Source organism: Schistocerca piceifrons, chromosome 1, assembly GCF_021461385.2.
Source record: "Schistocerca piceifrons isolate TAMUIC-IGC-003096 chromosome 1, iqSchPice1.1, whole genome shotgun sequence".
NCBI classification, from domain to species: Eukaryota; Metazoa; Arthropoda; class Insecta; order Orthoptera; family Acrididae; genus Schistocerca; species Schistocerca piceifrons.
Genome location: NC_060138.1, coordinates 693814302 through 693825085, shown reverse-complemented (window position 1 = coordinate 693825085; position 10784 = coordinate 693814302).

Sequence of the window (10784 nt, the reverse complement as noted above, 5' to 3'; positions counted from 1 at the left end):
TTTGGGACCAAACCACACGTAACAACGTCCTTTTTGTAAAGTTATTTGCAGTCCCAAATTTTCTTTTGCGCCAGCCTGTGTGTCCGAGTGGTTCTAGGCGCTTCAGTCGCAGGTTCGAATCCTGACATGGGCATGGATGTGTGTGATGTCCTTAGGTTAGTTAGGTTTAAGTAGTTCTAAGTTCTAGGGGACTGATGACTACAGATGTTAAGTCCCATAGTGCTCAGAGCCATTTGAACCATTTTTGCCTTTGTGTTTCCTTTTCATGTCTTTTATGAAAATATTACTAAAACCAATATTCTTTCTTTCTTTATTTCTTTCGCTTACGCCATATTCCCGCAGCGATCGCAGGGTCGGCGTGGTTGTGTTAGTGTTGGCCAGATGCCCTTCCTGCCACCACCCCGTACCCTCCAGGACGGAATCAGTGTCTAGTGTATATCGTGAAATAGTGCGGACGTGCTTCAAATGTCTGCGACGCGTGTAACTGAGGCGGAACGTGGGGACCAGCCCGGTATTCACCTAGCGAGATGTGGAAAACCGCCTAAAAACCACATCCAGGCTGGCCGGCACATAAGCCCTCTTCGTTAGTCCGCCGGGCGGATTCGATCCGGGGCCGGCGCGCCCACCTCAGTCCAGGAAGCAGCGTGTTAGCGCGCTCGGCTACCCTGGCGGGTCACTACTAAAATCAATATATTAAGTATTATTTCAGTTTGTTTGCACTGCAAGTAACGTGAAAACTGAAATTAAAAAAATGTTACCACGTAGAGACTCGACCTAACCACCCATGGATTACCTTTCTGTAGTCTTTGCACTGCGCCAACCGCTGACTGCAAAGCACTTGAATATAAATGGCTCACGCCTTGTCAGACTCCGCTTTTTCTAAACGCTTGGCTATCTGGAGCACCCACTCATGTCACAAATTTGGACAAAACTGTGATGACGAGTAGGCGCTGTCCCACTGTTGGAATAAAACGGTCGAGACTTTGACAGCTGTCTCTCGTTATCAGGAGTTAAAACTACTGACTGCTGGGTCTGGAAAAGTGTTCCGCTTATACAGGGCGTTCATAAACAGTGTGATAAGCATCTAAGGGTGTTGCAGGGAAGGTTGTGTTGAGAAATAATTGTTAAAAAAAATTCGATATGTTGCGCCATTCTGAGTTAATTAACATTGAAGTGGCCCGCCAGATACAGTGTCAGTTGTTCTCATAACGTAGATGGCAGCGCACGAGACTGCTCAAGATTTAGATCGGGTTTGTTCCTTACTACCATCCCACATCCACTTATTGTATCGTTCTCTTATTCAGTTTTAGGAAAGCAAATGAAGAATGCGTTTGGTAACACTGTCTCTGGCAGGTCGCTTAAATTTGCGAGCGCAACGGCCTGATGGGCTAATTTCAATGGTAATCAACTCGAATTCTTTCTTAACAACTATTCCTCAGCACAACCTACCCTGCAACACCCTTACAAGGTTTTCAGATTGTTTCTGACCACTATGTATAAGGGCGACAGAAGCGTCTGGAACATTCCAGAGATGGCCAAAATGACGCATGCATACGCGGGAATGCGAGCTGGGCAGCTCATAGTCGCTCCGGCCCACCGCGGGACCGAGCAACGTCAGGTACTTGAACGCACATAGTTTTCACCTTCCTGTACACAAGCAAGCGGTCCTGACAACGTTAGTTCACAGAGCAAAGGTTATATATGACGATTACCATCTACAGTCTGATCTGCATCATTTGAGACTATGATCAGGGAAACTGATTACAGCCGTGGTGACACAGCAAACGCATTCAAGTGCCACCGATGAAGAAAGCCTCGTGAATTGGCGGAAGAGAACAAGCCGGCTGCATTTCTTCCATACTGTTGGGCATCGACCAGCGAGATAAGACGCGTGTTGCAGGGACATGGACTGAGACCCGTAATACTGGCCCATCCCCAAGATACAATATGTATGTTACACCCCATTACAGAAGATATTCCAGTGCCTGGTATTTTATGAAGTCCCCTGCAAATGCATCAGCATCTGCATAGGATGCACTGCTGCTGGTTATTGTGCTGATCGTAAGCGACACATTAAACAAAGGGAGTTGGAGAAGCTGGCTATGGCTGAACAGTGCCTGGAGAACAGACAAAAAATACAATTTGAAAAGAGGAGAGTCTTAGCTCATATAACATCCTACTCAGATTCCATTATAAAGTAAGCGGCCTACATACGAGTAAGAAAAAAGAGCGATAGATTTAACTTAGTAGGGCTTTGGATATTTGGGTATCATGCGGAAACAAAGACGGATGCTTGATGCTCTTAGGGAGGTGAGTTCGACAGTTTCAAACATGACGCTGGCCCTCTCTCTGTCCTGCGCGTGGGAACCAGTTCCGCACGTGGGCAACGGTCACGCGGGGACGGGATTGACACTTGATGCACTGTTTGACAGTTGACCATCAACTAAACGAACATAATGTATTGTGCTTAAGTAGACGACAAGAGCCGTTATCATTTGACTACACGACTGCCGAACAATCACTGGAAACATTCATATCTATTAAAACTTGTACATGGCGATTTAAAGTGGAAAGCGATTTAAACACTAATCACAGGATAGGCAGATGCCAGACAGCGATTCGTTGGAAGAATTCTCGGGAAGTGCAGTCCATCCAAGAAGAAGGTAGCTTACAGAAAACACATTCAAACCGAAACTGGAATATTGCTGTTTAGCTGGCCCCCTTACCTGGTGGAATTAATAAAGGAAAGCTGCGCGTTTCGTCAAAGGTTCGTTCAATTAGCACGTAATTACTCATCCAGTGTACTGCACCACGGGAAGATTTATTGTTGACATTCCGAGAGCGTACTTTCATAGAAGAGTGAATCAATATATTGCTTCCTCCCACGTACATCTCGCTGAAAGACCATCATGATAATGTTAGAGAGAATAGAGTTCACACAGTGGTTTACCAACAGGTCTTCTTTCCAGCAATGACAGTGGTTGACAAAGTCCCTGCCCCAGACACCGTAAAGCGGCCTGCAGTGTGGATAAAAAAGGCGTTTCACGTACCAATAACTGAATTCGACAAGAAGTACAATGAAGTTATTGTATCGTATATGAATGACAGTTATTCATTTAATAAATTTTTGAAAACAAATTAGTACCTAAAAGAAAAGCGTATTCCTTCGATGTATTGTTTGTATGATAATATATTACTTACATGATTACAGATAGTACATTCTGTGAATTAACGATAGTAGTATGACAGTGAGAGTTCTGGGGCAAAGTGAATTGTTGCCAGATTTCCTATGACATCATTAAAAGATAAGTCGGAAGTACAAAATTATCTGCCCCATTCCCCTGTACCAGTTCTGAGACAAAGGACATAGTCCCACATAAGACGAAACATGTTTTTCCCCTTGCATGTCCAAACCTGTGTGTTAGCCAAAGGAGTGTTTTTCCCCTGCAATTCTGAACCTATTCGGTATTTCTAGGATACATGAACTTATTTTCCACCCTACAGGTAGTAACCAGTGTGAAACTGACTACTATTTACAGCCAAAGTACTTTGTTGATACGAAACACCACATAACATGTTTTCCCCAGCAGGTAGAAAGGCTATTTATTTATAGCAGTCATGGTTGTCAGTATCGATACTGGGTTTTCCCCTTATATCGCACATACCGTCCACTCTGACATGAAATTGTAAACAGTTTCCCTGCACCTCTCTGACATTACAGTTTAAACTTGCTTGCCTGCAAACTATTGGAAAAATATTAACAATTTTCAGGAAGTTTACACAGCTGTAACTAAAAAACGTTAACTCTTACTAGGATGAAAATTGTAGGGCACTAGGAGTTTTCTTACAGAATATTTTGATACACAGTAAATTATATTTTTTATGTGCCGATCCATACTTGGAGTTTATGCAATGACTAACTATATTACTTAGATGTTCGAAACTTTAAGTACACATTAGCGACATGTCTGCCTGAAAAGTAGATTACAATCATGTCGTTTTAGTCACAAGCTTTTTTTATTTTACAAATATTTACACTGATAATCAAAATTAATGTTACTTCTTAATAACTCCAGTTGCATAATCTTCTTGGTTTACAAGTTTCTCGTCTTTTCTCTTCTTCTTGTTCTTTATCCTTGTTATTTTTACCTTTTTAGTTGCCTCAAGGACCCACTTTTCAGCGTCGGTCACTCTAGTGGCATCTTCTACCAACAGTGATTGTCTCATATTAAGTATAGTACATATATTCATACCAACTCTAGAACTCCACACCTGCTAACTACACCACATTAAAACAAATCAAAGGCATAATAACTTTCAATAATGACAAAATTATACAAGTGAAACGAAAGAGTATGTTAAAGCACATCTTCTAACAGACCTGTCAACTTTAAAAACAGTTATATAGTATATGTTTCCCGAACATGAGTCTAATGACAACACTGTGGAAAGATGTGTGTGGGAGCACACCAAGAGATCTTTTAGTTGATTTCTAAACTACTTCCTGATGTCCAATTCAGTTCTTTTAACCAACATTTTGTTCAAAATATTCTGAACATCAATTTAAGATGAAAAACGAAAAAATCGATTTTTCGAAGCGGATTCACAGGGAAGTTACCATAAACATTTTACCCTACCTTAGTTATCCCCTACCCCAGTTATCAGAAATAGAGCGCTTATCCTAACTTTTAACACTGTATAGGTCACTGTGAAACGTCCCCTTAGAAAACTTATTGAATTACTGTGCTGATAAATCTCTTACGTTATTTGATTTTCAAACAGCTGAGCAGAACTGAACGTACTCAGACATTTCGCTCATTACCTATTCTGATCAACACTAAACTGACACACAATATTTTTTAGCGCAATGCAATCTGACTTTCAATAATCCCTACAAAAGAATGGCCCCGACTAACAGTAACCTATACTTTTCACAAATCACTTACCTCACAAAAATCTTCGTTACTCGAACTACTGCAATACAGCGAGCGCCACTACTGCCAGCTAAATAAAAAATTCAAACTACTGAAGGCACTAACTACTGATAGGCATAGTTAGCAAATGAAAGATTTTGATAGAGAACAAACAATGTATTTACCTTAATAGTGTTCAAAAGTCATACTATATATAGCAGTTCATGACATCCATTCTTACAAATGTACTGTTTCTGATGGACACACGTCCAGATCATCCGCTCTCAAAAATCCGCCATCTCACTTCCCCACATCCACCACTGCTGGCGGCTCACCTCCAATTGCGCAACGCTACGCGCTGTTAACAGCCAACTGCCCAACACTACAATAGCCAACAACAATGCAAACCAGCCACAGACTGCACACAGCACAGCCAGTGATTTTCATACAGAGCGCTACGTGGCGTTACCAATATAAAAACCTAAACAGCCTACTTACAACTGATGCAACCTGCACAGTAGTCAAACACTCGAAGCTGCCATGTGTGTGTAGTAGCATAGGGTGGGATGGGGACAACCACGTTTTTATTTAAGCATACTCTGCACTACGCTGGAGAGAGCCACATGTTGACAATGCCTCGCCTCCACTGCCGATGAGACACTGCGCACCAGTCGACAACCACTCCATAGCTTACAGGAACGCCGCTAACTCATGCTCAAGCCGGCTGCTGGCAATGTCTCACAGGAGGCTGCGTTCTCAGACAGATTGCAGTGCCAACTCGATGGCCTTCCACAGTAGTGCCTTATTCAAAATTGAGTACGGATAGTGTAACGTGGTCCTGCCGACTACCGCTACCACAGGTACCCACGCAGTACTGTGGAACTATGTACCACAGTAAACGTATATTTCATGTAAGGACAGAGAAGACAAGATGGGTCACTGCTGCTGCAGGGGTACATAGTCATTCACGTCGCATTCCATTTACGAGTGGAATAGAACCTAAATCAATGTTTTACCGACAACACTGAATTTTACCTTGAAATCAATCAACTTTCTACGTATATCAGAGAATTTCTGTGTCATATCCACTCCCATACCGTTGATCATGTACATAAAGCGGAGTTCGGCGTGAGCCAGCGAGGTGTACGCATCGGTGCCGTTGCGTGCTACCCTTTCTTGGCCGCGTCTAGAAACAAATTGTCGCGTGTTGTTTTAACAACACATTTGTCTTCAGAGGGTGGTAGTTGGATATCTCTATTGATTATGTAACGGAATGCTGCCATTTTGTGGGCTGTGGGGTGACAAGAGGAGTTGTGGTTTGTAGTATGTGTTGTGGTAGGTTTCCGATAAATTTCAAACTGATGTCTGTTATTCCTTGTTCAACTGTGAATTTCATGTTTTCATGGGAGTTGTTGAATAACAGGTTCAACTCACTGATGTCATCTTTAGTGCCTTTGATTAAGATGATGGTATCATCTCCATATCTGTAGTAGTAGATGATATTTTTGGGGAGGTGGTGATTGGAATCCAGGATTTTGTCTTCTAAGTTACTTATAAATGTTTCAGCTAGCAATCCGGAAAGATTCGAGTCCATTGCCAGATAATCTGCTTGTTTGTAGATTTTATTGTTAAATTTAAAATAGCCGTGTGAAAATGTGAATTCAAGCAGGTCCATTAGTTCAGTAATGTGATTTGAAGGGATTTTTTTGTGCTCTTGTAGGTTGGCATAGATTATCTGTAGTGTGGGATCTATTGTCACAGAGGAATAAAGGTTTTGTATGTCAAATGAGGCAATTGTGGCTCCATCAGGTACTTCTATGTTTTTGACATGTTGCGTAAATTCTGTTGTGTGTTTTAAGTGTTCTCTCATTGTTGAAAGTGTATGCTTCTTTGAGAATTCTGAAGAGCATTTTGTTGAGTTTGAATGTTGGGCTGTTACTACAGTTCACTATAGGCCTGATGGGGGTCCCATTTTCTTTCTGATTTGTAGTATCTTTTCTTTCCTTGAATGCCCTTCCAGTCAAGGCTTCACTCTATCTGTTGTTACGGAACACTTCGTTCAGGTGTTGAACCTCAGTTAGAGTGCGAAGTACAGCTCTTTTGAGAGGGACGAAGACGTGGCCAAATCCAGTTCTTTCTCTGTTGGATTTATAATTTGCTATCAGTGGTCCGACATCTGTCTCATTCCAGCCAGCACACAACTCTGTATCGCTTACGTTATCGCCAACAATTGCTACTGTACGGACAACATGCGAGAAAAGGTGCATAGATGATGGAGGAAAAACATCTAGCAATTTCCAACTTCACAATTCTCAGTTTTAATAAGCAACTGCAATTAATCTTCGATTAAAGGTGTTTTAAAACCGATCAACTTATTTTTAATTCGAACTACAAGATTAACAATAGTGACTGTTAACGTCAAGTCATCTTTTAATCTTCTTCACTGTATTCTAATTGGGCTTCTATACGTGCAATGGTGGAATTTCCGTCTGTGTGAGCTAAGTTTTTGGAAAGCCAGTGGTTAGACAGGACGTAACCCGAGATGCCTGCTTTACTCCATGGGGACCAGCGCGATTTCTGAAGAACTGACCGACCTGGGGAGAGAGCTGTTAGCCAAGCCAGGCATGACAGTTAGGCTGCCAGACCATATCATTTTGGCTCGGCGTCGCCCTGGCGCCCGAAGCAAACTTTTCCCCATGCTTTAGAAAACAGTGCACAATAAGAGAGTCTAGCTGAACGCTAAAAACAGTGACCCGTGGAAACTCACCCCAGCAAATAAACGGCCTTTTACAACTAGGCCCTTGCGTCAAAGTGCTTTCTGCTGAGGGCATTATAACTTTCCCAGTTAGCTCTCAGTAGGCAGATAGAAGTGAGACCCTCTGGAACAGGTCGCTACCTCCCTTTATCTCCCTAAAGGAGCCAAACTATTTAAATTCATTTCGTGCGTTTTTCACCGCTTAGTGTTCGTGCTTTCTGACAAAACGAAGGCGAGACCCGGTGGGAAAGGCGATATTTTTTTTTCGATCCATGGACAAGAAAGAAACGTATTGGGTGTTCGTAAAAGCAGCTAGAGTGAGAGGCCAGGAGCCATTCTCTGAATTTTTGAACGCGGAAATACCAGGAACTGAGGGAGTGAAGAAGTGAGACGACGACGTAGGATCGTAATCTTGAAATTCTCGGTCAGCGCAGGTGAAAATCCGGCCGATTGAAGAATGATATTACAATTACGCCATTGGTTAGAACTGGGCGAAATTTTTCTCACTGATGGGTAATTTACAGACGCAGACTGCGAGTACAGCAGGCACAAGTGACGCAGTTCTAAATTCACTAGAGAAGCGATAACTTCACTTAACAGCAGAGAGACGAAGAAGACACACTTCTCGGCGGGGACTCTCTTGCCCTTAGACTTCTTGCTGTTTGTGAAGTAGTTGGATTTGACAGAGCAGTTTCAGGGGCATCCATCTGCATCATTCGCAGTCTGCCCGCCTGGTTCACTGAACGGTTCTTCACGGCGTGAGCCAGCTTTGGACGATATGAACTTTCTCAAGGTAAAGTTGCTCTCATCGATGTGGCGACCATTCAGACTTCGGCAACAGTAGACGCTGATTCTCACGGAATTCACTTATTTGGATCGAGCCAGAGCACCACAGACTTCCTTGTTCCGGCGGTTTATGGTTCAAATGCACTATGGGACTTAACATCTGAGGTCATCAGTCCCCTAGACTTAGAACTAGACTACTAAATGGTTCAAATGGCTCTGAGCACTATGGGACTTAACTTCTAAGGTCATCAGTCCCATAGAACTTAGAACTACTTAAACCTAACTAACCTAAGGACATCACACACATCCATGCACGAGGCAGGTTTCGAACCTGCGACCGTAGCGGTCGCGCGGTTCCAGACTGTAGCGCCTAGAACCACTCGGCCGCCCCGGCCGGCAGAACTACACTACTGGCCATTAAAATTGCTACACCAAGAACAAATGCAGATGATAAACGGGTATTCATTGGATAAATATATTATACTAGAACTGACACGTAATTACATTTTCATGCAATTTGGGTGCATAGATCCCGAGAAATCAGTACCCAGAACAACCACCTCTGGCCGTAATAACGGCCTTGATACGCCTGGGCATTGACTCAAACAGAGCTTGGATGGCGTGTACAGGTACAGCTGCCCATGCAGCTTCAACACGATACCACAGAGTAGTGACTGGCGTATTGTGACGAGCCAGTTGCTCGGCCACCATTGACCAGACGTTTTCAGTTGGTGAGAGATCTGGAGAATGTTCTGGCCAGGGCAGCAGTCGAACATTTTCTGTATCCAGAAAGGCCCGTACATGACCTGCAACATGCGATCGTGCATTAGCCTGCTGAAATGTAGGGTTTCGCAGGGATCGAATGAAGGGTAGAGCCACGTGTCGTAACATATCTCAAAGTGCCGTCAATGCGAACAAGAGGTGACCGAGACGTGTAACCAATGTGCACCCCATACCAACACGCCGGGTGATACGCCAGTATGGCGATGACAAATACATGCTTTCAATGTGCGTTCACTGCGATGTCGCCAAATACGGATGCGACCATCATGATGCTGTAAACAGAACCTGGATTCATCCAAAAAAATGACGTTTTGCCATTCGTGCACCTAGGTTCGTCGTTGAGTACACCATCGCAGGTGCTCCTGTCTGTGATGCAGCGTCAAGGGTAACCGCAACCATGGTCACCGAGCTGATAGTCCATGCTGCTGCAAACGTCGTCGAACTGTTCGTGCAGATGGTTGTTGTCTTGCAAACGTCCCAATCTGTTGATTCAGAGATCGAGACGTGGCTGCACGATCCGTTACAGCCATGCGGACAAGATACCTATCATCTCGACTGCTAGTGACACGAGACCGTTGGAATCCTCCTGAACCCACCGATTCCATATTCTGCTAACAGTCATTGGATCTCGACCAACGCGAGCAGCAGTGTCGCGATACGATAAACCGCAATCGCGATAGGCTACAATCCGACCTTTGTCAAAGTGTGAAACGTGATGGTACGCATTTCTTCTCCTTACACGAGGCATCACAATAACGTTTCACCAGGCAACGCCGGTCAACTGCTGTTTGTGTATGAGAAATCGGTTGGAAACTTTCCTCATGTCAGCACGTTGTAGGTGTCGCCACTGGCGCCAACCTTGTGTGAATGCTCTGAAAAACTAATCATTTGCATATCACAGCATCTTCTTCCTGTCGGTTAAATTTTGCGTCTGCAGCACGTCATCTTCGCGGTGTAGCAATTTTAATGGCCAGTAGTGTTCTTAAACCTAACTAACCTTATGATATCACACACATCCATGCCCGAGGCAGGATTCGAACCTGCGACCGTAGCAACAGCGCATTTCCGGGCTGGAGCGCCTAGAACCGCTCAGTCACAACGGTCGGCTGGCGGTTTACGGTAGTGGTGGCTTTGTTTGCCAAATACAGCATGGCCGCTTCTGGCCAGACTGCGGCGTTTCAAAAAAGTGCACCCTTTCCCATGACAGTGCGGAATATTAATCCTTCATAGTAATTTATAACATTTTGGACATTCATAATCATTTAGCTCTAATACACCACTGGCGCATTTTGCGACTTATCCTCGCCGAGCCACCTCGGCATCTGATCACGTCACACGTTAATTGTGCCAAAAAATTTAATCTAATAGACATTCCCTGTCGTAAGATAGAGTTATTTGCCACCATGTTATCGAGATTACCAGAAAAATTATCTTTACCAACCACAACGACACTGGATTGCCCCTAGTTGGCGATGGATAACTTTCTGTAATGAGCCTGTCCTCTATAGCGTTGACGTACGTCAGTTTATACCTGCCTTGAAACACTT